The sequence below is a fragment of the Oryctolagus cuniculus genome, chromosome 15, assembly GCF_964237555.1.
Source record: "Oryctolagus cuniculus chromosome 15, mOryCun1.1, whole genome shotgun sequence".
Taxonomy (NCBI): Eukaryota; Metazoa; Chordata; class Mammalia; order Lagomorpha; family Leporidae; genus Oryctolagus; species Oryctolagus cuniculus.
In genome coordinates, this window is record NC_091446.1 from 31,163,624 (window position 1) to 31,190,804 (window position 27,181).

Consider the following 27,181-nt stretch of genomic DNA (forward strand, 5'->3'; position numbering starts at 1 on the left):
TCTATTTTTTTATATCTTCTTCTATCTCTTTTTTAATGTTTTGTAATTTTTATTGCAGAGATCTTTGACATCCTTGGCTAAATTTACTCCAAAGTATTTACATTTTTTTGTAGCTTTTCTGAGTGGTAATGATCTTACAAATTCTTTCTCATTCAAAGTAGTGTCTGTGTATTCATCTCTGTTCTTACATGTGAAAGCAGCCATGGACATTACATAAATGAATGAATATGGCTATATTCTCTCTTTTTTTTTTTGACAGGCAGAGTAGACAGTGAGAGAGAGAGAGAGAAAGGTCTTCCTTTTTCGTTGGTTCACCCCCAAAATGACTGCTACGGCCAACAAGCTGCACCAATCCGAAGCCAGGAGCCAGGTGCTTCCTCCTGGTCTCCCATGCAGGTGCAGGGGCCCAAGCACTTGGGCCATCCTCCACTGCCTTCCTGGTCCACAGCAGAGAACTGGACTGGAAGAGGAATAACCGGGACGGAATCTGGTGCCCCAACTGGGACTAGAACGCGAGATGCCCGCGCTGCAGGCAGAGGATTAGCCAAGTGAGCCACAGCACTAAAACTTTACCAATGAACACTGAAAATTTTAATCTTATGTTATTATCATGTATCATAACATACTGGTTATTTTTCAATTTTTCATTCACAAAAAATGTAAAATCCCCTCTTAGCTTGTGGGTCATACAAAAATAAATGGTGAACTGGATTTGCCCTGTGGGCCAAAGAGCTGATCCCTGATTTATAGTATTATTGTCATGGTAAAATAAATTCTATACTTTAAGTGATTGATCCAAAAGTAGACTTTTGAAATACAACCTGATAGAAAAGTATCAGCTTAATATTCTCTACAATGCATTTTTCTAGAAGCTCCCTCTGCCGGCTGATTTTATTCACATGCACATTATCTTGAGCAGATTTCTCTGGAATCATTTTCCTTACATTTTAATACTGACTCTGGTTGAAAGGTAGTGTGTGAGGGAGGGAGAGAAAGAGAAAGACACACACACACACACACACACACACAATCTTTCATATGCCAGTTCATTCCCCAAATGTCTGCAACAGCCATGGCTGGCCAGGCCAAAATCAGGAACACAGAACTCTATCTGGGTCTTCCATGTGGGTGGCAGGGCCTCAATCAATTGAGCCGTCATCTGCTGTCTCCCAGCATGAATTAGTTGGAAACTGGGTTGGAAGCGGAGAAGTGAGGAATTAGATTGGCACTTTGATGTGTGGTATGTTTGTCCCACGCAGCACCTTAACCTACTGCTCCACAATGCTGCCCCCTCACTGACTTTTTTATGTGTTGATAATTGCCAGCACTTATTCTATTTTGTACTATCAAGGTCAAAAGTGGCAGAATTTACTGTTCATAGATCAGCTCTTGCCTTTATATCTGAAACATCAGATTTCAGCCTCCAGAGTTAGGGATGCTGATGATTAAGACATTCATTCACAGAAGCATTCAGCAAACGTTGTAGTGTTGGGCAACCTACTTAAACCTTGTGGGCCTCAATTTGTCTGCATGATAGAAAGAATAGCTACTTTGAAAGATTGTTAAAGATTGAATGAACTAATGTATGGTATCTAATAGATACTGACAGTTTTGAATGCTGTTTGATAGCTACTATTAGCCTCCAGAACCAGTGTTTTTCAGTTATATAACCATCTCCTTCTATAGTAGAAGTTCAGAGTACATATTTTCCTACTCAACTGCTTATGAGACCGTATCATGTTTTATGTCCAACACTTTGACACTTCATAATCTAGAAAAGGTAATATGCTCTACAAAGATAAAGTTTCCACTCTTTATTCTCTGTTTCAGATAATGCTTGAAAAAGCTAAATTAAACTGCCTTATATCAGGTCCATGTATACCTCCATTATTGCTACTTCTTTGTACATTTAACTTTCATCTTTTACTTCTGATAATTAATTATTTTTTCCATTTAAGAAAACTCTATTGAGATCAATGACAGATTTTTTTATGTCTTCTTATCTTACTTTCGGGTGTACATGTTTAATATTCTATATTTCAAAATCTAATTTTTATGTTGTAAATATTGTATTTTTATCAATCTATTTTGGGGAATGATGCAAATTTTGGTGTCTATTGTTCTCAACCTAGGAAAAGATAGTTCTCACTCTAAAAAAATTATACTTTTCCACTAAAACTGGCAGTTGGATGGCTGAATTGCCTTCACATTGCAGTGAGCTATTATCTATCTTGTACAGACATATAAAGATGTTTTATTTAATCTGTTCCCCATATCTCTAATTGCAAAGTACAGAAATGATATTCTATCTATATGTACAAGTAAGGTACACACAAGACTGTGGTGTAAACTAAATGACCCTAGAATGAGTAGGAAGGGCTGATCAACTTAAGTAGGTAAATAGAAGTCCCAGGAGTAAGATGATGAATTAGCCCAAAGTCCCAGAAAGGAAGCTGGCTGCACAAGTTTGATGAGATGATGCCCCTGAATGGCTCTACTAATTATAACGTTTTGCAGATCTGGACCTAAGAGAGGAATCAGAGGAGGAGCTGAATGTGAGGAACTGGCAGAAGGGTAGGAGACATCACCCATATTAGGGAAACGCTAGACCACCCATTGGGTCACTGAGACTGAGCCAGATTGCAGTTGATCAGGGTCCCCTTGAACAACAAATTTTCATGTGGAAGTAAAACTAAAGTAGTTTCTATTGCAGTGTTTCTGATTGTTACTGGAGACAGTGGACAGCTACATTTGGGATGATTAGGAATTGTAGAAAAAGTCTTTATTTCTCCTGCATGGTTTTTCCAACTTTTTTTATTGTAATAAAATATAGACATCACAAAACTTACCATTTTAACTACTTTTGCATTTATAGTTTGTAAGTACATTCATATTATACAACCATCACCATTATTTACTTCCTTCATGTTTTCAAAGATTTTTTGTTGCTGGTGGAATTTTAAGTTTGTAATTCTTTTTTCTTTCAGTTCTTTGTCTTTAACATGTTGCTGATGATCGTTCAAATTCTCTGTCTGCTGGGTCTAGTATCTGAATCATCTCTTAGACTGACAAAGCTTGGCAGCTACTCCAGTACCCTGCTCCAGGTTAATAAGTACAGGCCATTCCTCTCTCCTTGGATGCGCCTGGTTTTCTAAATTTACACTTTTTGGTTGCTCTGAAATTCCTGAACTCTCTGATGGGTTCAGGAAGTAATTCTATAGATCACATAGATTTTTCTTGCCATTAGGATAGGAGTTAAACTCTTTTCAACTTCCTGTGTCCTAATTGGATATTGAAAATCCAGTGAATAGATATCTGAACTTTTAAAAATATTAAAATAATTTCTTCACTTTTGTTAACTTTACTGATTATTACAGTAAATATGATGTATAAGGAATATCAGTGATTTAGAATAATACCCTGTAAAATTAAACTTGGAAGTGTGTTAAAGGCTTGTTTTTTTCTTGCTCCTCAGCTGGTACTGAATGTTGCTCCCTCCTGGAGCCAACAGATCCTGATTTTCTTATATTTCTTAGTACATTCCTTATGTATTTTACATCTTTTTCTTCCTTCCAGAATTTCAGCTCCTTGAGGGAAGTGGTTATAACTATTATTGATTTTTGTCCTTTTCTACACTCCACCCTGCCCCAGCATAGGGCTCTGTGTGTAGCAGTGGCTTCATACATGTTTGCTGAATTTCAGTTAAGGAAATTCATTTTTGTTTATAGATTAGTACACTCCTAGAGACCTAGAGATTTTTAAGTTTAAAAATAATAATTAAAATAATTTTAAGTGATACATAAAAAATTAGGGGACCCATGTGATGTTTCCATGCTTGGTTACATTGTTTAAGTATGTCATTTGATTTCCTGAGTGGAAAGTTGAAAAGTCATGAGTTAGCCTTGACGAGCAAGGAAACACTGACCTGTTTTGGCTGATGATACATTTAAAAGAAAATAATAAAAGGTTTCAATCTTCTTTGTGTGAGCAGAACATTTAGCATTTCATAATTGAGTTTCTTGCAAGTCAACCTTGAGACAATTCTCTCTCTGCTGGATTACACATTAAAACATTTCTTACAAAAGAATCATCAACTCATAAAATAGTCATTATGATGTAAAGTGCGCATGAGATGTGCAACAGTAAGGAAAGCAGCCTAGAGGAAATTAAGAGAAAGAACAGAAGACATTAAGTAATCATCATTTTCAAATTCTCCTCTTTAAGGTCTGCATTCTCAGAGTAAAGGAAAAAAGACAGTTTTTATAGTTTTTTAAATATGATTGAGATATACAAGTATTATTTATTATCTTGGTATTACTGATTAACCCAGCCATAGAAAAGATCAGAAGAAAATGAAGAAAATTCCCTTATACTTGTCTAGTTCTTACTATACCGTATGCAAAATAATTTCACATACCCCATACATAAGATAGTTAGGACCTTCAGTTCTGTTTTTATAGATAAATGCCTGAAACTCAGAGTGATATATGAGTGACCACAAGCAATACAGTTAGCAAGAAGTAGAATTTAGCCATCTCTTTTTGCTTAGCATCATTTATAATGTCTCTTTCTAACTGCCCTATTTTGTTAGGATTGTGTGTGTGTGTGTGTGTGTGTGTTTCATGTGTGTTTCATATCTATTTCAGATGTATAGAATGCTTGGTTGGTGCTGAGGAAGACATTACTGTGAAAAAGTGGGGCTTATGGGGCAGATTTTTATTTCCTCTTTTATTCTAAATGGTGTCACCTTACTATGCCAAAATATTTTTTCCTAATGAGATATATGGAAAGGGGAGGAAAAGAAAGGCAAGGTGATATGGAAATGGGAGTAAAAAGAGAGAAAAAAATGAGAAAAAAATAGGAAGATCTATTTTTCTTGCTCTCAAATATTTTTTCAGTATAAAGACAATAATGTTGATTGGAGAACTGAGACTAGAATTCAAATATTAAGGAGTCTTGGCTAAAGCGCCTTGCTTCTATGGAGAGGAATAGAACAAATTCCTGCAGTGTCTTATTTGGCTTTATGGCAAACATGCAAGGGAAAACATCCCTCCTTTGTGTTTTCTTTGAAAGCCCTCCACAATACTCAGAACTTTTAAGGAAAATTTTGTTGTTTCTCCTTATTTAGTTGTGAGAATAAAATGGCTCAACTTTCTATAAATTGCCTATTGCATAAGAAGGTTTCAAAAGAAGATTAATGACAAGGATATTTATGAAAATATCTCTGTGACTTAAATTTATAACTATTCAGATATATTGCTTTTGCCATTTGTATTTAATTTACATTTTAAACATTTATTTTGGAGCTCAGCCATATAACATATAGCCTTGAAGAGGGTCTTGAAACTGTATAAATAAATAAATAATGATCCAGTGACTATAATATGCAGATAGGTGTCTTCTCGATTCTTGTCCCAGGAGGTCAGCAGGCCTCCAATAGAAGATGAATATAAGAATTCATCTTGCTTTTCCCAATTTATTTTTTTAGTTTCTTCTTTCATTTCATTGGTTGTTAGAAAAAAAATGAAGGGTTATAATGTTTGCTAAACCTTTTTTAAAAGAGTTTCAATTATTTTAATGTCAATGCAAGTGGGGAAATCAGTGCTGCTGTTTGCAAACTCAGTTTGATGTGGATTTCTGATAAATCAAGATTTAGAGTCATTTTTAGTCTCCATCTCTGGCTTGCCCCAGCTACTTGGGGAGTCAAGGTAAAGGAGAAACATTACCAGCCTGGCTTTGTCTAGGTGATTCCAAGTGATTTTGATTACTTAGGGCATTTGGTTGTAGTGAACAGAACTGTAGAGATAATTGGTCTGATGTCATATAGAATTGTTCTTGGAGATAAAAGTGAGTTTATTTTCACTGCAGTTAAGGTAAATACTACTTGACTGTCTCAATGACTCAAAAAACCACCTCTCTAGTTAGGTTTTAACAGAGGTATATGTTGGATTTGGGCATTTTTTAAATAAAGTATTCACCTAAAATGCAAAGAAATGTGGGAAAGAAGACACAATGGTGAAAACCTAAGGAGGAACTGTAGAGAAATACTTGGTCCAACTGTAGAGAACAACTTATCCTATGTAAGGAACATTTACTTATTTCAGAAGAGCAGAAGAATCCAGGAAGTGATTATAGGAGAAGCATGAGTTGGTTATAGGCCATATCTTCTTGAGGAATACCTTTCTGGTTTTGTGCTAAAAACATATAGGATATTTTCACTTTTTGAAAATCTCTACAGCAAGAGGTTAAGGACAAGTGGTAAGGGAAGACATTGAGGAATTCCATAAAGAAATGGTAGCAACTACAGCATCACAAGAATTTGGAGGGTCCCTCTGCTCAGTCATCCTCCCTAAGTCTTAGATAACTTCCTGACTATGACACCAAGTCCTGTTGGGGTTTCATTTCATGTATTTTTTTTTTTTTTGACAGGCAGAGTTAAACAGTGAGAAAGAGAGAGACAGAGAGAAAGGTCTTCCTTCTGTTAGTTCACCCCCCCCCCCAAATGGCCACAACGGCCGGAGCTGCACCAATCTGAAGCCAGGAGCTTCCTTGGGGTCTCCCACGTGGGTGCAGAGGCCCAAGGACTTGGACCATCTTCTACCGCTTTCCCAGGCCGTAGCAGAGAGCTGGATGGGAAGAGAAGCAGTCGGGACTAGAATCGGCGCCCATATGGGATGCCGGTGCTTCAGGCCAGGGCTTTAACCCACTGCGCCACAGTGCCAGCCCCCACTTCATGTATTTTATAAGACCTGGAACACAGGGACATCTCTCCTGAAATAGTTTTTTTTTTCCTTCTAAATTCATCTCTACCCAACATGTACAGTTAGCTGTTTAAGCCATGGTATTACAACAGAGAATAACCTCTAAATTTAAGCTATGTTAGTTTCAATCATATCGTCAACTTGAGTTCATAGTAAATCCTAAATTATAGAGCTATTTCTGGTCTCCATTTATTGTTCATCTGCTACATAGAAGAGAAGCAAGGAAGAAGTGATATCTGGCTGGTTTTATTTAGGCAAGCTATTTAATCTCTCTGAGAGTTCCTACTTTAAAAAAAAAAGACTTTATTTATTTATTTGAGAGGTAGAGTTACAGACAATGAGAGGGAGAGAGAGAGAGAAAGTTCTTCCTTCTGTTGGCTCACTCCCCAAATGGCCGCCCCGACCGGCGCTGTGCCGATCCAAAGCCAGGAGCTAGGGGATTCTTCCTGGTCTCCAACGCGGGTGCAGGGCCCAAGCACTTGGGCCATCCTCAACTGCCCTCCCGGGCCACAGCAGAGAACTGGATGGGTAGAGGACCAACTGGGACAGAATCCACTCCATATGGGATGCTGGCGCCGCAGGCGGAGGATTAGCCTTCTGCGCCATAGCGCCGGCCCCTAGAGAGAGAATTTCTACTTATAAAATGAAAATGTAGATGTATTGGGAAGATTAAAGTAGTAATTCTAACACATTTAGCACAATACCTGGATTCAGTCAGCACTAGAGTCTACCAATTGGTTTCAGGTTAAGTTAACTTTCTCTAAAGTTGCGAGATAAGTTTTTATTAATTCTTTCCTCATCACTTCTAGGCTGTATTTATTCTTGTGTAAGAGCTTGGGAAATCTGTTGAACAATGTCAAATAGAAATATGGACTGAATATGCATTCCACCCCATATGAGATGATTTGTGTGACACAGAAAGACCTTTTCTTTCAGGAAACTTCTCTACTATAGTTTGTATAAAACTAGCCCTGGTGACTGAAGTAATACAATTGGGATATTTGAATTTCACTTTTTCACAAGCCAAATAAGAACAGATTTTTTTGAAGATTTATTTATTTATTTGCAAGTCAGAGTTACAAAGAGAGAGGCAGAGACAGAGAGAGAGAGAGAGAGAGAGAGAGAGAGAGGTCTTCCATCCAATGGCCTACTCCCCAGATGGCTACAACGGCTGGAGCTGTGCCGATCTGAAGCCAGGAGCCAGGAGCTTCTTCTGGGTCTCCCATGTGGGTGCAGGGGCCCAGGGACTTGGGCCATCTTGTACTGCTTTCCCAGGCCATAGCAGAGAGCTGGATAGGGAGTGGAGCAGATGGGTCTCAAACTGGCGCCCATATGGGATGCGGGTGCTTCAGGCCAGGGCGTTAACTTGCTGCGCTGCAACACCAGCCCCGGAACAGATCTTTTTGCATTTAATTTTAAATTAACTTAGGTGTGGCTATCATAAAAACTTAAAATCCTTTCTCTTGTAGCTAGTTATGACTTATTTATATTTATTCATATATTGAGAAGGAAGAATGAGCATTCCCGTTTCTCCAGTTGTGCGCTTTCTTCTCCTCGAGAAGAGACATGGCTGTATTGATGTCTTGACTTTCACTACAAGAGATTTTGGTGGTTTAGTCCTTAACTTCCTGGTGATGAATCCAATACTTCCCTACCTTGTTAGATACTTTTTAATTTTTTTTAGGTTTCTTGCATAGTTTATCTGAACCCTGCAATGTATTCTCTTTTGTAAGCAAAAAGGTGTTTACCAGATATTTCAAATCTTAGCTTATGCTTTTGTTTATCTACTCTGATTTTGTGTAATAATTGTACTAATTTAAACTGTTTTAGGCTTTTGTAAAGTGTAGACTACTTTAAAGTATATTTTACAGACATGTATATGTGTGTATATATGTATATTGAAGTGTATATAGATATATGTAGTAATTTTTTTTGACAGGCAGAGTGGACAGTAAGAGAAAGAGAGACAGAGAGAAAGGTCTTCCTTTACCATTGGTTCACCCTCCAATGGCCGCTGTGGCAAACTGTGAATTTAGTGGGAAAAATACTTATGATTATTTGTTGATGTCTGCTGTGCCAAGGGATGAAAAGTGGTAGTGGTAACATACACATTAGTTATTTGCTAATTCTGGCCAAGTAATCCTTTTTCTATTACTCTATAAAAGGAGACTTCAAAAACTTCATGGAAAATGAAATTAAAAGATAATATTTGTTTTCCACGAATGTTTTGAATTTGCTTCATTAGTATAATATGAGATCTACTCTGCAGCCTAGCTTATCTCACATCTATGTGACTACACATATGTATATAGTGTCTGGCTTTCCATGCCTGTGAGACTCTCATGGGCCTTTTAGCCAGATCCGAATGCTTTGGGGGCTCTTATAGTAAATGTTATATATTTTAAATGAGATCACTTGAAGCACTAAGCAGACTTCTGACACTTAACAAGTGTTCAATAAACGGTAAATGCTATTATGATTAGAATTCAAATAATTACTAAAGCATTTTTGAGAGGCTGTAGATTCCATTCTTGATACAGCATCCACATAGCTCTGGGCAAACCTCCTAATAACTCTGAGTTTATGTCTCCTATCAAATGTTTTTATTGAACCTAAAGGGGAATGGTGAATTTAAAAGGTGACTATGCCAGACTGTGCAAGGATAAGCTTGGGCTAACTTCACTCATCAATACTCTTTCTTTATAGTTTATGCTTGCTTGAAAATTCTCTGAGGTCATGAGGTCCTTTTGCCTCTACAGATATACACTCTCAATATTATAGCCTTCGTCTCCTGGACTCATTAGTATGAACTTTGTCATTGAAAACCATGAGCTACTAGAGCAGTTTGGCAGCTCCTTAGTGAAGCTCATTTAAAAGAAGCATTTGTTTGTTTGTTTTAGTATGCTTCTGTTTTTTGTTTTCAGTTTCAGTAACTTTTTGATATTTCAAGTTTTACTGAAAATTGTTTTTCATGATGAAGTTACATGAACTGTGCATCAGTTATTCCAGAGAGAGTTTCAGCATATGCTACCCACCTCCTGGGTTTCCTTGACAACAAGGAGAATATGTGTGTAGGAGATGTGTAGCAAAGCCTGTCTCCATACTCTGCATACTCACATAAAGCCTTTATTTTCAAATTCCTTTTCATCCCATCACAAATTTCAAAACCCAGGTTTAATTTAACTTACAGTCAAGTAATTGCATATTGGATCTGAACAGAACATTCTGTTTTTCAAAGTGCCTTCAGATAAATAGATCTGCATAGTGACCCCAGGAGGTGGGCAGACAGGGTATTAATTACAGTTATCAAAAATTTAAACTTTGACTTCTGTCTTTTTAAAACCCCTCAAAAGCTGGTACAAGTTTTTTTTTTTTAACCCTGATTATTTTCTTGTTAAGGTATATAACAACAAAATTAGTATTTTTATAATAATATATTCCTGTAAAGAATTAGCCATGAGAAAAACCCATCTGTGAATAAACTCTAGCTATAAAGAGAATCTGTAAAGTTATCTTGTTTGATAGGAAACAGAAATCCCGCACCACATGCCAGGTCCTCGGCCCCCCAGTCTACATCTGTTCATGGGGGAAATACGCAGAATGGAAAAGAATTCCAGTTGGTTGGGAAGCACAGCTATTGGTAATTAGAAGTTCCCATGCCTTTACTTAGCAGTCCCAAGACAGTCAATAGGAGCTTGTGCTCTGAAGACTCCAGCTGCCTTTGGTCTGCAAATGACCTAGTTCCCAACCTTATTTTAGTCCATGACACACCTGTGAACGGGTCAGGACACACTGGAGAGTAGACAGGAAGTCCCCTGTCCAACCGGCTCCCAGCCACATCAGAGACACACACCAGGTGTGACTGAAAAGTAATGAGGCTCCCTTACAAACAAAACAGGACAACTGAACCAAAATCAGGATTTATGGCATCCAACTGAGGCTTGTTCCTCAAAGAGGTCACCATGGAAAATGTAAACATGCTGTCATTGCTCATATCACTTTTAGAATATGTCCTTGAGAAGCGTCTTTAGAGATTATGATCTTCGCATGAAAATGTGCCCACTTTTTAAACACTTACGTGCTGGTCTTTTAACCAAAAATGTTGTGATTTGCTGTTTAGATCTGGTATGCAGAAGAATGATCGACAGGAGAGATAGACACTGCCAAAGGTATCATCACCCACCAACCACCTATAAGAAATAGTAGAAGTAGTTGGGAAACCAGTGTCAGAGATGTCATCAGGCTACTCACCCAGTCTGGAGCACTACCACCTTGATTTGATTGGAGTAGGAGGAATAAAAGTAACGAGCTCTCTTGCCCTGACCAAACTATTGACTTATTTGGGTAAATGACTTTTCATTTTCTTTTCTCCAAGTCTTTCTCATCTTTGATAGGCTCTGAGGCAGAGACAAATTGCTCAGAGTTATTCCTCCCTCCCCTGACCTCCACATTGTTTCCAGTGATCCTTTAGCACATTTCTTCCCCGTCCAGTTATAATTGCAGGAGTTTTTCCATTTCGTTTATGCAGCATTGACAATGCCTTCAGCCAGGAAGTTAACATCTTAAAAGCATTTAACAGCCACCTTACCTTGCATGTAAGAAAAATACATACTCTTGATTTGATATAATTTTCAAATGGATGGGACACTTGAAGGAGGCTGGATTTTCAGTCAGAAGGCCAGGATTGTAATTTTAGTGTTCTCAGCGTCAACACTCTGAACACCAAATTCTTCATCTGTAAAGTAGGAATGGCAATACCTACTTTTCAGGGTTATTGTAAAGATTAGATACTATAAATATATGTGATATAAACCAACATAATGCCTGGAACACATTATATATTTGGAGCCATGTAAATGACTATGGCAGCCATGTAAATGCTGAAGTTCAGAGAGGCTGATTTACTTTCCTAAAGTTATAAAATTTATTGATAATCTGTTACGGACGTGGATTCAGATGTTTTGAGTCTATGATTATTACCAGTCCATGGTCCTTACTTTTTAAATTCATTAATATTTATCTATCTTTTTTTGAAACTTTCCTATACACAGGCTACATACTGACAAAACAGTCTATTGTCTGTTGAATGCATGGCATAATTTAAATAAATATCAAGACCACATAAGAACACAAACACTTTAATATCATAAACTAAAACATAGCCAACAACCTAAAAAAGAAAGTGTCGATGAAAATTCTTGGAGACTGACTACACCATGTGTACACAGTTGTACTTTTTTGGAAGCTTTAACCTTGCAGATGTCTCTCTCTCTCTCTCTCTTTCTTCCTTTCTTCTTCTTCTTTTTTTAATTTTTCTACAGTGGCACAGGGTTCATTAGGATGTGCTTTAATACAGGCACTGGTTTTGCCCATGGTGCTCTTGATGTGTAAGGCCCAGATGTTCTGCCAGTCCTTGAGCAGTGACACAGGAAGTTGACAGCCAGGTGGATGTTGTACACAGCTCATCCTCACGTGGCCAACTGCCACGGCCAGACACAGCACCTTCTGGGTCTTGTTTGTGGAGTTCTTCTCATTGACTTTGGCCACCATGTTTTCATTGTGTGTCAGCAGGGAAGGGAACTTGCCAGCCTTATTTAGGCCTGGGCCTAGAGTTAATGGATCGGAGACTCTGAGGCCAAAAGTTCTCATACTTGGTGAGCTTTTTGACCGCCTCTAGTTCTTGTGGATCATCTTCAGCGCCTCGATGTCCATGAGGGAGATTCCACAGCCTTGGTCTCATTGCAGTGCTGCTGGTTGCCCAGGGCACACTCGGAGAACTCGGCATGGGGAGTGGACTTCAGCCTGACGGTGCCTGAGAGGTTTCTGTCCTTCTGGGGATCGTAATTCTTCATGCTGATCTGCAGCTCCACCGTTTCCAAAAACTTCCGGCACTTGCACTGGTTCCCGTGCAGGACTTCCCTGTCCCAAGAGACTGTGCTGCTCATGGCTCTTCATGCTGCAGTAACAGAAAAGAGCGCAGATGTCTAATGAGGGGCAAATTCCTTCCCAGGAAGCTCCTCTTCCTCTCCTATGTACTTATCAATCCAGAGAATATTAAACCTGAAAGTGAACTCAAATGCCATCTAGTATGCGTCCTCAGATTATGGGATGAGGAGACTAAGGCCAAAGAGGGCAGTTGAGTTTGTGTGTGTAATTTGAAGTACAAGGAACTCCTGCCTTCCAATGAATCCACCATACTAGAAATGAGAGTCTGTCTTTTACTAGAAGTTAGAATTTAAGCAACAACGCCTTCTAAAAATGGAAGATATGTGTGTATCTAAAATTAAAAGCCCTCAAGATTTTGTTTTTTCTCGCCAGGCAGTAAGCTCATCACTTGGAAGCTTTTGAACCAAAACATTCCAATACCCTGTCCTCTGGGAAAGGAGTAAAGCACAAATATACCCATTTAGAGAGAATGGAAGATTTTTTTTTTTTGTAGACTTGTTGTAGAATGCTAGTTTTTCATGAGAGATGTTATTATGTATACTTTCAACAGTGAGTTTAGGGATGGGAATAGCTTTTAGCAGGAAGTAGTTTAGGGAATTTGAATAGCATTCCCTTTTTCCCCCAATAGCCTTTATGTTATGGTTTAATTTAATTATTGAAATTTTGTGTGGTTCTCAAACATCTCCATTTTCAAACATAAGTGCCCAAATCCCAAAGGCAAATTTAAATGCATTTTGAATTAGTTATTTCATTGTTTAACTCAAACTTTGTAATAATTGAGAATGCATTGTGTTCTGTATTGAATTCTCCTTTCCTATACCAGTCATTTTCTCTATATTACAACATTAAATTTAAATTTGAAGGGTTATTAAAGCTCAGTGAATCTAACTTCATATCATTGGCATGATTATAAAATGAAATAGTTTGTTTGACAGACTCTACAAAACCTAGTCTATTTAATTGGATGCTGTCCCTTAAAAGAGTAGATTTGTGGAAGCAAAGGCCATAGCCCTGACAAGCTTACAACCGAAATATGTTAGTGCTCCCAGGTCATACACATAAAAATATAATTGTTAGATAACCTACTCTATCTGTCTTTAGACCAGTAATGTTTACATACATTAGTTTCCATTGCTCCAAAATCATAAACAAGCATTTCTTGAATACCTGTTACAGGCAGACAGGGACATACCACAACAAGCCAGGAAGATTAATTCTATAACTCTTTGTAAATTCTTTGAAGACCGTTTGTATCTATGAATTTCAATTATCTGGCACCAAGATAAACATATTTTAATTTTATATCTTTGAAATTTTTGAAGTACCCTTGTATATTTGCTCAGCCTATTTTTTAAGCCAAGGGAAACGTAAACAAAATATTGGGATTTTAGTTTTTTCAGAATAACCATAATAACCACGTCAGGAAAGTAGAAGCAAGGGGTAGAGAGAGGGAAAATACAGGTAAATCTGTGTTATTATCAGTATTATATGTAGTTGTATCAGGTGCTAGCCCATAAATGTCAATTATTAGTTAACTAAAAAATAGAATGTGTCATGAACCTGAGCAAAGAATTATGGATAATCTAGTGCTGACTACAGTTGATTTAAAATTTTTTCCTTCTTAAAAGTGATAGTCCTTTAAATAATTAAACATGGTCAACTTGACTTCTTTTCATTTTCTTTGTTCCAGACTAAACATGCTAATTTCTGTAAAGCATTTTCATGTATCTCTGTGTGACTAAAACTCAACACAACATAGTGTTCCCAAATGTTTGTTTTTTCTTCAATTCATGTTTCAGTTGATGACTTCTTCTTCTTCTTCTTCTTCTTCTTCTTCTTCTTCTTCTTCTTCTTCTTCTTCTTCTCTTCTTTTCTTCCTCCTCCTCCTCCAGGCAGAGTGGACAGTGAGAGAGAGAGACAGAGATAAAGGTCTTCCTTTTACTGTTGGTTCACCCTCCAATGGCTGCTGCAGCCGGTGCGCTGTGACCAGCGCACCGCACTGATCCGAAGCCAGGAGCCAGGTGCATCCTCCTGGTCTCCCAGGCGGGTGCAGGGCCCAAACATTTGGGCCATCCTCCTCTGCACTCCCGGGCCACAGCAGAGAGCTGGCCTGGAAGAGGGGCAACCGGGACAGAATCCGGCACCCCGACCAAGACTAGAACCCATGTGCCGGTTCTCTAGCAGAGATGCAAGGGCTTTAAGCAGCACTCTGATCTGGGACATAGGCATCCCAAACAGCAGCCCAGCACTGCGGCACCACAACAAACACCTTCTCCTCCTCAGCTGAACTATTATTAATTCACTTTTCCTTGTCAAGATCTAGCGTTTTCCTGCCTTGTCCTTAAAGTCAGAAGGTTTTGGTAATCAAAGAGTAGTTTATTTACCGTAATGAACAATGGACATGAAATAAGACATCTCAAGTTTAAGATCATCAATTGTAAGGTTTTGGACAAGTCACTGTGTTCCTCTAAGCCTCAATATCCTTATTTACAAAAGAGAAATCCCAATTAAAGATTGTCATAAGATTTAAATAAATGCTTTGTAAAATGTTGTTACAAGTAATTAGTTCATCCCATTTCTGCTTCTCAAAGGTTATCTTAAATAACATTCTTGGAAATTTTCATTTACATCATCACCACCCCCTCCTTCTGAATCTTACGTCTGATATTTTTTTGAATCCTGGTAGTACTTTGATCTCAAGGAGGTCAGCAGAGGGATCAGGGGTTCAGTAACTTGGATAAGATGGGAAAATGGACATTTTTCCACTTTCCTTTATAATCGTTTGAACATCTAGCACTGAAAATGAATCCGGCCTGATCACTTAACTTGTGTACTTCTATTGTAACTACTTAAGGATATGTTCTATTCCTCTTACTAAATTATATGGATTTGGGAGATTGGGTTCTTGATCATCCAATTCTTTTGTCCCTTGAATTTAATATGTCTTCAACATTGTGGGTATTATGTTATACTACACAAATAATGAATTTAAATTCATAATTGCAAAAATATCATCTCTTTTTTAGAATCTATTTTTTGGAAAATCTTCATCTTCTTTTTCAGTAACATAATATTAGTGAAGTTTGGGGTAGGATTTGGGTGTTTGAGTCATATAGAGTTTAGAACCTCATAATCAATATAAAATGCAACAGGAGTGCTGTGTGAATTGGGTTACCAGTTCATCAATAATATGTGATAATGATCTCTCTTAACTTCTGCATTTAAATTTTCAGTCTTAATGTTGCATAGCTGTGGCTTTGGACTTTAATTTATAAGGTTTCTGTATTTTAATTATATCTAGATAAATGAAGTGAATGTTCTTTTTATGGCTCATTAACTTCATTAGTAAAGACATACTGAAGTAAAATTTGAATCACATATTTTTGCCAGCTTATTTCTAGAACTGATCTATTATAGTTTTATATTAACTTCTCTAAATGGTTTATGAATTTTAAATATAGACTAGATCATGAATTTCCAACCTCCTATAGCCCCATGAAGATAGTATCTGGGACCCACAGATGTGCCTGTATGTACGTAGTCAGTGGAGTTCTGCCTCCTCGAGGTCAGCTGAGACTCAGGAAGCTAGTTGCAGGGATGAGATGGAAAAATGGACCTTTTCTACATCCCTCTACATTTATTTGAATATCTAGTGTGATGCTGGGAGCTGTGAGAAATATAAAAATGAATGGTGCCTGCATTCTTCTATAAAAGGCTGAAAAGATGATTTCTTCTATAGAAGAATTCTTCTGTATTCTTCTATAAAGGAGAGAGGCTGAAAAAATATTTATATTGTAGTACAGAAATAATGGAATGTTGGACAGGCATTGTGGCATAGCAGATAAAGCCACCAAGCCCAGTGCTGGCCCATGTGGCCATCTGGGGACTGAACCAACAGATGGGTGATCTCTCTCTCTGTTTCTCCCTCTCTCTGTAACTCTGACCTTCATTATACAAAAATAAGTCTTTTTTTTTTTAATAATACAATGCATTTAGTTTTTATGTGCTAGGTGCTATGTGCAAGATGGTTAAAGGCTCGCTATTGTCTGCATTTCTCAAATTAAAAAACTGAGCCCCAAAAAGATAAAATAATTTATCCATGGTTCAAACCAGTAAGCTATGGAGTTGAGATTTAAATCTAGTTCCATCTGCTCATAGTCCAACTACTGTAGGATATGAGCTGTAGGTGAGAGGTACAAACTTCCATGGGAGATTAAAGAGAGAAAATGCTGTCAGCTTGCAATTTTTGGGATGGTTGCAAATGTATTTGATAGAAATTTATTTGAACTATGTCATATGCTTTTCTGAAATTTTTAAAAAAATAGTTGAATATTTCAACATACAGAAAAATATAGAGCATAATATAATTAATACCAGTGTGCCTCCTACCTTGATTTGTCATATGTTATTATTTTATCAAATTTGTTTTAAAGCATTTTTCTAACAAAACTTTATAAGTATACTTGGAGATTTCTTTGTATTCCTCCTAGAGCTAATTTGCTCTGCCTTATAAAGTAGCTACTTTCTTGATTTTGGTATTAGTTCTAAATTTTATCTTTTTAAATCCTATGCATAAAAAAATAAACCGATAATAATACCAATGGGTGACATTGAATGGCTGCTCTAATTTTCTGGGACTTGCTCCATTCTTTTAAATATGGCTTTTATTTTTTTCTTCCAGAATATTTTTATTTAAGGTATACAAACTTCATTTATTTCATAAATACTACTTTAGGAACATAGCAATTCTTCCCACCCTACCACTCACACCCCCATGTTTCTTTTCCTCCCTCTCATATTCCCATTCTTATTTTTTACTAAGATCTATTTTCAATTAACTTTATACACGTAATGCACGTAATGTTAACTCTATACTAAGTAGAGAGTGCAACAAATACTAAGAAAAAAAAAAAAACCTGTTACTCAACAGTCTAGACAAAGGCTGTTCAGAGTCACCACATCTCATAGTGTTAATTTCACTTCTATAGATTACCTGTTAGGTGCCCTTTTAGTTATCACAGATCAGTGAAAACATATGGTATTTGTCATTTTGGGACTGGCTTATTTCACTAAGTATAATGTTTCTCAGTTGCATCCATTTTGTTGCAAAAGACAAGATTTCATTTTTTTAACCACTGTGTAGTATTCCTTGGTATACATATCCCATAATTTCGTTATCCTGTCTTTAGTTGACAAACATTTGGGTTGATTCCATATCTTAGTTATTGTGGATTGAGCTGTAGTATACATGGAGCTATAGATAATTCTTTCAGATGCTGATATATTTTGCTTTGGGTAAATTCCTAGAAATGGTTTGGCTGGGTCATATGATAGGTCATTTCTGAATTATCTCCATTCTATCTTCCAAGTGGCTGAACCAGTTTACATTCCCACCAGTAGTGGATTAGGTTACCTTTCCCCCAAGAAACTCTGCAGCATTTGTTGGTTGTTGATTTCTGTATGAAAGGCATTCTAACCTGGGTGAGGTGAAACCTCATTGTGGTTTTGATATGCATTTATCTGATGGCTAGTGATCTTGAGCATTTTTTATGTGTCTTCGGCCATATGAATTTCCTCTTTTGAAAAATGTCTGTTTAAGTTCTTTGCCCACTTATTAACTGGGTTGTTTGTTGTTGTTGAGTCTCTTGATCTCTTTGTATATTCTGGGTATTAATCTTTTATCACTTGCACAGTTTGCAAATAACTTATCCTGTTCTGTAGGTTGTCTCTTACTTTGCTGAGTGAACCCTCTCCCTGCCTCCAAAGTAAATAACAATCACTTTTCTATATTTCTTTATATTTTTCTTAATCAGTTGTTCATCCCTAGACACTACAGTTTGGTCTTGTTCATTTTTTTTCTTTCATGCTTTGGAAATGTCTTTTAATCTAAGATTTTTTTCTCTATCTTTTCTTCTTCCTTACAGTTTTTCTTTGGAAGAATCCAGGGCATTTGACTTCCAGAGTTTCCAAAATATTTAAGCATATTCCTGTCATCTGTATTTCCTGAAAACTGACAGCTGGATTTAGATGCTTGGTTAGACAGGTTCAGTATTTTTGGAAAAAAAATAGTTCCCAAACATTTAATTTCAGGATTCTTTTATTTCTTTGAAGACCTCCCAAAAGCTTTTGCTTATTTGGACTGTGTTTATCAATATTTGCCATATTAGAAATTAAAACTGAAAAAAATTAAAAATATTTATGTAATACTTAATTTTAAAATAACAACAATAAGTCCATTATAAACTAACATAAATAACATTTAAAAATCATAAATAATTATATTTTAGGAACTGAGAAAATCTGGTGAGAAGAATAACATTGTTTTACATTTTTGCAAATCTCTTTAATGTCTGGCCTAATAGAAGACAGCTGGATTATAATATCTGCTTTTACATTCAATCTGTTGCATTATGTTGCTTTATTTGAGGGATATGAAGAAAATCTGGTCTCATACAGACATGTAGCTTGAAATATAAGGACCTCACAGATCCATTGAAAGGGTTCCAGGGTCCTTACACTACACTGAAAACTTCTATATAAGTTTATAGGCGGGTTTGAGTTTTTTTATCAAGAGGGCCAGGATGGCTGGTTGCACCTCTTTTGTGGTGATAGCAGCTATTGATGCTCAGTGTCCAAATGCATTGATTCATTGGAGGATGCAAAGTAATAATAGTCTACCATTTCTTTTTAAGTTATTAGCTGTAACACTTTCAAGACAATGAATGGATTCTCTATCATCCTCCAGAGGTAACAAATTAAGTTTTTTCTAAATTGCTTATTTATTTAATTTATTTGAAAAGCAGAGAGAGAGAGCGAGCAAGTGAGCACAAGCTGGTTCACTCAAGCCCAGAACTCACTCTGGGTCTCCCATATGGGTGGCTGACCACTTGGGCTATCACTTGCTGCCTTCCAGGATATACAATTGCAGGAAGTTAGAATCAGAAGCCTAACTAGGATTCAAATTTGTGGTTGTTTCAAATGGTGGCTTAACTACTGTGCCAAATTTCTGATCCAAATTAGTTTTTAGAGTATCAATGAGGATTAATGTAACTAAATTTATTTTATGACTTCTAAACAACTACAGTTATTCTTTTTGAAGCTTATGTTGCCACATCTGAAACTTATTGAAGTTTCTTGAAATTTTCTCCTGAGTCTTGTTACTGGAGAAGCTAAGCCTTGTTATTTCTTCATAATTCAGCATCTCTAAAATAAGGGTTTCCTGTTTATTTGGAAGCATTTTTTTCTGTCTTAGAACTATATAAAATAATAGTGCATATATGATCAGTAGCATCTTAAACTTGGTGAAATATCTTAACATAATTGAGACCTATTTCTTGTTTAACATCTGATTGAAGCATGTTAGGAATCCCTCCTCCATCTTATTTTATCATCTGAAACACTAGTCTAAGCTTACTCTTGATGGGCTATGAAAAATATTCTGAGGATTGTACCAAGATATTTTATGCTCAAAAGTGTTTTATAGCACTTCTGCCTACATTCCTCATTGGATGAATTTAATCACATGATTCTAATTCAAGTGTAAGAGATGCTAGGAAATGCAGTCTTCTTTGGACCAAAGAAGAGATGGTATTATGAACACAGCAATAACTCTGCAACACTGATTTGCCAGGTGTCTGTGTCTCAGTCTCTTCTTCCATAAAATGAAGATAATAAAACCTCCTTTATAGGGTTATGTTAAGGATTAAATAAACTAGTACATGTAAACTATTTCATTTAATACCTAACATATTTCATTGTTTAATAAATGTTACCTATGGATAACAATATTATTTCAATAACAATGACTTAAAACGAAGTCTGAAGCCTGGTTGTCCCTTAAAAGGTATTCCTCAGAACACTTTCAGATTCAAGATATATCTGTGCTGTGAACCAATCCCTTAATAAGACCATATTTTTTGAATTCACCTTAGATTATCAGGTCAAAGATTAAAGATCTCCAGAAATAAAACTAGTTGGTAGTCATGATTTGGGTTTTGCTTCTTCCCCAAGGAATCCAGTTCCATTTTTGTCTAAAGGCTTCATTGTTAGGTGCTTGGAAAGCTGTCTGCTTCTTGACTATTTGAGAATGCTTTTAAAAGTTTCCAGAAACTGCTGTTTGTTGATAAATCAGAACAATCAGAAAGAAGAGTATTAGTGAAACTGTAAAAGTAAGAACAAGATTTTATGCAGTGGTGCCAGCTGTCATCCCACTTAGGAACACACATCATAGATTTCAGTGCTTTTCAGACATCTGCTCTCTTAGCCATATAAAACAGTCGTTCTGTCAGCAAAACTCCTGGCAAATGAACTCCATTATTTCAGAAATCACATTCCCAGGCCTGGTGCCTGTATCCCTCTCCATAGTTATGGATATGGAGAAGTCACATAATATTCTCTTGCAAAATTAGCTCATGACCCATTATTTGTATACAGATTTTCTTATCCAGTAGCTGGAATTCAAGCTTCTTTCTACATTAACTAAATATGTAGCACTAGATCAATGGTATCTGGGCACTCTCTCTATCTTCTAATCTGAAAAGAGTAGCCACTATCTAAATCCTTTCCCGTGTGGATCATGACAAGTTGTCTCTAGTCATCCATCTGGTGCAGATTCTTAGCTACCTCACCTAGACTTTTAGAATCCTTCAAGCTGAACTCATTCCTCATGACAATTATCTAAACCCTTAACATTTTGAGATTGAACCCAGATCTTGCAGTTTATTTCAAGCTGTTTGTCAGCTTTCACTTGAACCTAGAAACCATTGTTGTCATTTGAACTCCTTACCATCTGACGATTGAAACCAGACCCCAGGCTGGTCTTCCAAGCTTTTTAATGACAAGAGATTGAACCCAGACCTCATTCCTGACATCCAAAACTCTTACCATTTGAGGACTAAATTCATTCCCAAATTTCATCCAAGCTCCATGCCATTTGGGGACCAAATTAGGTCTTAGGACTTTTATCTGAGTTCTTTACAGTTTCTGGATTTAACCCACGTTGCTTGTAAGTTATCAAAGCATTGTATCAATTGGAGATCGACTGCACACCACAAGGCGAACAGCCAAGCTCTTCAGCAGTTAGATATTGAACCCAGACCTTGCTGAGGATTGTCTTCCAAGTTTTGTGCCAGCTGGATTTCAAGCCAGTCTGTGGCCGCCTTCCAACCTCCTTATTGATGATGGAGAAACAAGAGGTCCCCAAATCATTTTAAGAATTCAATCCCAAGGGATCAAATCTATCTGTGGTCATTATCCAACATCTTTACCAGCTGTGGATTGGAGTCAGCTGTCAAAACCCAAGTAGAAAGAATGATTGAAGGTCTACATATCTTTTTAGCTGTTAAAGATCTTTAATGATGATATTAGTAGCTCTGAGGAGCTGTACTTCTCAAAACATGGTTTTTCCACCACCTGCACAAGAATCACCTGAAGCTGCCTATTACAAAGCAGATTTCTGGGCCCTGTCCCAGATCTTCTGACTCAGAATTGTTAGGCCTATGGCCATGGAATCTGCATTTTAGCCAGCATTTGAGCTGATTCCCATGCATACTAAAATTTGAGAACCATTGCTCTTAAGCAGAATTCTCCATATCTGTTGGAGAATGATCCCAGGTCGTCCAGCTGCCATCCAGCTGCTCAACAGCTGGGTCTGAAATGCAGGTTCTTATTAACATACTCTATCAGTGCATTACTTCATTAGCTTGGTTGTATAAGCCAAGTTTTTCCTAACTGTTAGTCAGTTGTACCAGTTTATAGGATCAGGCTTATTCCGCTGGTTCAATAAGTATGGGGGGAGGGGAGTAACTTGATTTGTGGCAGAGCACAGCCATCTCTTCCACAGGGTTTTAATTTCCCACTCAAAGAGGACCACCGATACAGTACCTTGCCTTAGGGGAGGCACATCAGCAACTCTGCACGCATGTTCCTCAGGACTACACCCTTCTGCAAAGCTAGAAAGGCTAGAATTTCTTAAATGAGTTTGAAAACTGGTTCTCCCTCTGGTTTGCTTTGGCAGGAAGTTGGTCAAGTTGGCATAACTCTAAACTTCTTGCCCAACATACTTCTTCCTGCTCTCTTGTGTCACTCCCTCCCCCAATATAAAAAAAAATCCAAACATTTGCAAATGTACTGTTTTATAAGGAAATGCAGAGGGGTGGAGAATGAAAAACAAACAATCTAGATGTTAACATCTGGAGCAGACCAAATTAAGACATAAGAACTCATTACTGTAGCAATTACTTACTAAGTCTGGGAAACTTAAACCTAAATCTGGGTTGAAATTTTTCAAGCATGTCTTAGTATAAAAATAACTTGGGAAAAAATCTGCATGGTGTATTGTGAATCAAATTGAATTTCATGTCCACTATTGAAAATGCATGGCCCTTTTTTCCCATTGATTCTGAGGGGAGAGGAATACTCTATAGGGCTGAAATGTGTGCCTTTGCTCTAAACCAATGGCTTTTGTCAATACAAGACAACTTGTATTTTAAACAATAAAGTATTTCTCCATACGTAAGATGGCTGCTTATATTTTAAACCTGTTGGTTAAAGTAAAGCTAAAATTCACCTAATATTAGAAATTTTGTTAATAAGCATTGCCTGTGTCTACATAGGTACTTTTCCTACAGGATTAGATTTAGTAGGTGTGAAACATAATTCTTTTAAATTCATCACCCTCTTTTAAGAAGGTATAACCACTAAGGCTCAGTGTTGTGTCACTGAGTCTACTGTTTTCAGACTGAAGCCTTTTATTTCTGAATCATAGGTGTCCTTTGCCTGTTAGATGGACGAAAGTATGTTTCAGGTCTCAATGACCCCCTCCTTCCCATTCCTTATCCTGCTTTCCTCTGTCTCTTCATTTTCTCCTCCCTTTCCTTATGCCATCTCCTTCCTCCTCCCTGGCATTTATTGCTTTTTTCTTACCCATTAGAATGTGTCTTCAGTAGGATAAAGACTATGCCTGCTTCATTCACTGCAGTTTCTTTAACCCCTAGCAGATAGTAGACAAGAATACTTATTAATTGCCTGAGTACTTGATTGAATAAACTAATGAACAAATGAATGAACAAGTATAACCAAAAAAATAAACAAGTAACTTTTAAGATTCCTGATGGTACTGGAGAAAAGTAAGAGATAAAAATGTTGTTAGTAAAGGAGGTGTTGAAAAATCACTATAAAATTCAATCCAGCCCTTTGCTATAAGGCTGGGTTATGTTTTTGTTTGTTTTGTGTGGGGGATTTGCTTTTTTATTTTTAATTGTGATAAAATATATGTAACATAAAACTTACTATTTTAAAATCATTTAAAGTATATAATTCAATGACATTAAGTACTTCCACATTGTTGTGATGCAACCATTACAATCATCCTTCTCCAGAACCTTTTTGATCTTGAAAAACTGAAACTCTGCCCATTGAACAGTAATTCCCCATTTCCACCCCACTCCCAGCCCTTGGCAAACACTATTCTACTTTCTATCTCTCTATGATTTTGATTACTATAAGTCCATTCTATGAGTGAAAGCTTACAATATTCATCCTTTTGTGAATGGCTTATTTCATTTAAAGTAATATCTTTTAAGTTTTATCTTTGTTGTAGCATGTGTCAGGATTTCCTTTTTAAGGCCAAATAATATTCCATTCATTGTATACATGTACTGCATTTTGTTTATCCACTGTCCAATGCTGATACTTTGGTTGTTTCAACCTTTTAGCTGTTAAAATAATGCTACTATAAATGGGTACATAAATATCTGTTCATGCCTTTGCTTTCAATTCTGCGGTTGTACATTCAGAAGTAGAATTGCTGAATCATATGCTTATTTTAAAGTTTTTGAGGAACCATCTTGTTTTCCATAGTAGCTGCACCATTTTATATTGCCACCAGTATACAATTGTTTGTATTTCTCTACATCTTTGCCAGTCAACACTTACTGTCTTTTTAAAAATAATGGTCATGAGTTTCCGATCTGATTTCATCATCATTTAAAAAAATCATCTATTATTTTTCACTTTATGTTTGTGTGGGAGCAAACTGTTGTAATCTTTACTTAATGTATGCTAAACTGATCTTCTGTATATAAAGAGAATCGAAAATGAATCCTCATGTGAATGGAAGGGGAGAGGGAGTGGGAAAGGGGAGGGATGCGGGTGGGAGAGACGATATGGGGGGGAAGCCATTGTAATCCATAAGCCGTACTTTGGAAATTTATATTCATTAAATAAAAGTTAAAAAAAATAATGGTCATCATAGTGGATGTGAAGTGATAGCTCATGGAGAGTTTTTTTTAATGTTTTATTTTAGAGGAAGGGAAGGAGGAAGAAAGTGAAGGAAAGGGGGGAAGAGAGAGAGAGAGAGAGAGAGAGAGAGAGAAACTGTCATTCACTGATTCATTGTTCCAAATGCCTGCAACAACTTGGTCTGGACCAAAGCTGAAGCCAGAAGCTAGGAAATCAATATAGGTATTCCACATGGAAGGACCCAATTACTTGAACCATTCACTGCTGCCTTCTAGGGTGTCCATTAGTAGGAAGTTAGACTCTGAAGTCAGAACTGGGAATCAAACCCAGAGATTCCAATGTGAGATGCAGGCATCTTATCCAATAGGTTAAATGCTTGCCCCTCACTGTGGTTTAGATTTGTGTTGCTTTAATGATTGGTGATACTGAGAATCTTTTCATGTGCTTACTGATCATTTGTCTGTTTCCTTTGGAGAAGTATCTACTCAAGTCCTTTACCAATTTTTGAATTGGGTTATTTGCTTTTTGTTGTTGTTGTTGTTGTTGAGTTTCAGGAGTGTATGAGATTTGATTCATGAGTCTGTATCAAAGTCAATACAGAAGCCTGGATGGTATTGCACAAATAATCTGTACCAAGAATCAGGTGATTATGAGTTGTAACCTTTGTAACCTAGGCTCTACCTCTTACCTTGCTGTATGACTTTGGTAAGTTTGTCATTTTTTCTAAACTATGGCTTTCTTGAAATTTGCACTCTTCTTAGTATCTAGTAAGACATTTTTATAAAGATTTGAAAACTATGAGGGCTTTTGCAAAGAGGAAGCAGTATATATTAATCAGGATTCTTCAGAAAAATAAAACCCCAAAAATGAGTGTGATTGTATATGTAAATGTAGGAGCATCCCTGAGAATTGGTGGATCCATTCTCAACATGGCTGACTCACATGGCTGGTGAGTTGGTGCATGCACAATGCCAGTTGAGGTAAAGGCTAGAAATCTCATTTCCTTTCCACATGGGTCTCTCCTCAGGGTATTTGTCTTCTATTTGGAATGATGGCTATGCACTAAGAGTGAACATTCTTGGAGTATTCTATTGCTTCAGTTGTCATAGAGTCCAGATTTAAAGACAGGAGATTTAAGGGCTGGCATTGTGGCCTAATGGGTAAAGATGCCATCTGCAATTCTGGCACCCTATGTGGGTGCCAGTTTGTGTGCCAACTGCTCCACCTCTGATCCAGTCCCTGCAAGTGTCCTGGGAAAAGAAGTTCAAGATGGTCCAACTGCTTGGCTCCCTGCTACCCACATGGGAGGCCTAGAAGAAGCCCCTGGCTCTTAGCTTTGGCCTGTCCCAGTTCCAGCCATCGTGGTCATCTTGAACCAGCAGATGAAAGATCTCTCTATATCTCTCAGACTTTCAAATAAATAATAAAGTAAGACCTTTTTTTTTAAAAAAATAAAGGACAGGATATATGGATTCCATCTTACAGTAGAAGGATTATCAAGTCTTTGGGGCCATGTTTTAAATTTACAACAGTTATTTCCACAACCCCATTATTGAGTCTTCTCTCCATCCCATTTCTGATATTTCTATTTTAAATTAAAATATTATATAATGGAGTAAAAAATAAAAATAGTATCAATGGAGTCAGGGTTTTTTTGCTTCCCTTACACAATATAGACACTTAAAAGCCCTTACAGTTTTCTCTTGTTCTATGATATTGCAGCATGTACAATATTTCAGCATCTCATATGTACTTGGCATTGTTATGAACACTTAGAATACAATGGTGAACAAGATAGACAAGGTTTTTGCATTATTGGACCTTACCCTTTAGTGTAAAGACTTTGTATATGAGTATGTTTTCTCTATTTTTACTTTTGCCTAAGCAATGGAAATTTCCTCAGAAGTAGATGTCCCTCATTGCATTGGCTAGAACTGTGTCACATGTGGGTCTAGAGCTGTGGCACAGTAGGTTAATCCTCTGCCTGTGGCACCAGCATCCCATATAGGCGCTGGTTCTAGTCCCAGCTGCTCCTCTTCCAATTTAGCTCTCTGCTATGGCCTGGGAAGGCAGTGGAAGATGGCCCAGGCCCCTGAACCCATGTTGGAGACCCGGAGGAAGCTCCTGGCTCCTGGCTTCAGATTGGCGCAGCTCCGGCCATTGTGGACATCTGGGGAGTGAGCCATTGGATGGAAGACCTTTCTCTCTGTCTCCCTCTCACTGTCTGTAACTCT

At 37.3% G+C, this 27,181-nt stretch overlaps 1 protein-coding gene and 1 pseudogene across 4 annotated transcripts in view; one reads left to right on the forward strand and one right to left on the reverse strand.

Moving 5' to 3' along the window:
* HPSE2 (heparanase 2 (inactive)) overlaps positions 1–27,181 on the forward strand; it is a 781,878-nt gene that overhangs the window by 413,594 nt on the left and 341,103 nt on the right. The window lies entirely within an intron of this gene.
* LOC108178434 (large ribosomal subunit protein uL1 pseudogene) lies at positions 12,001–12,755 on the reverse strand (annotated as a pseudogene).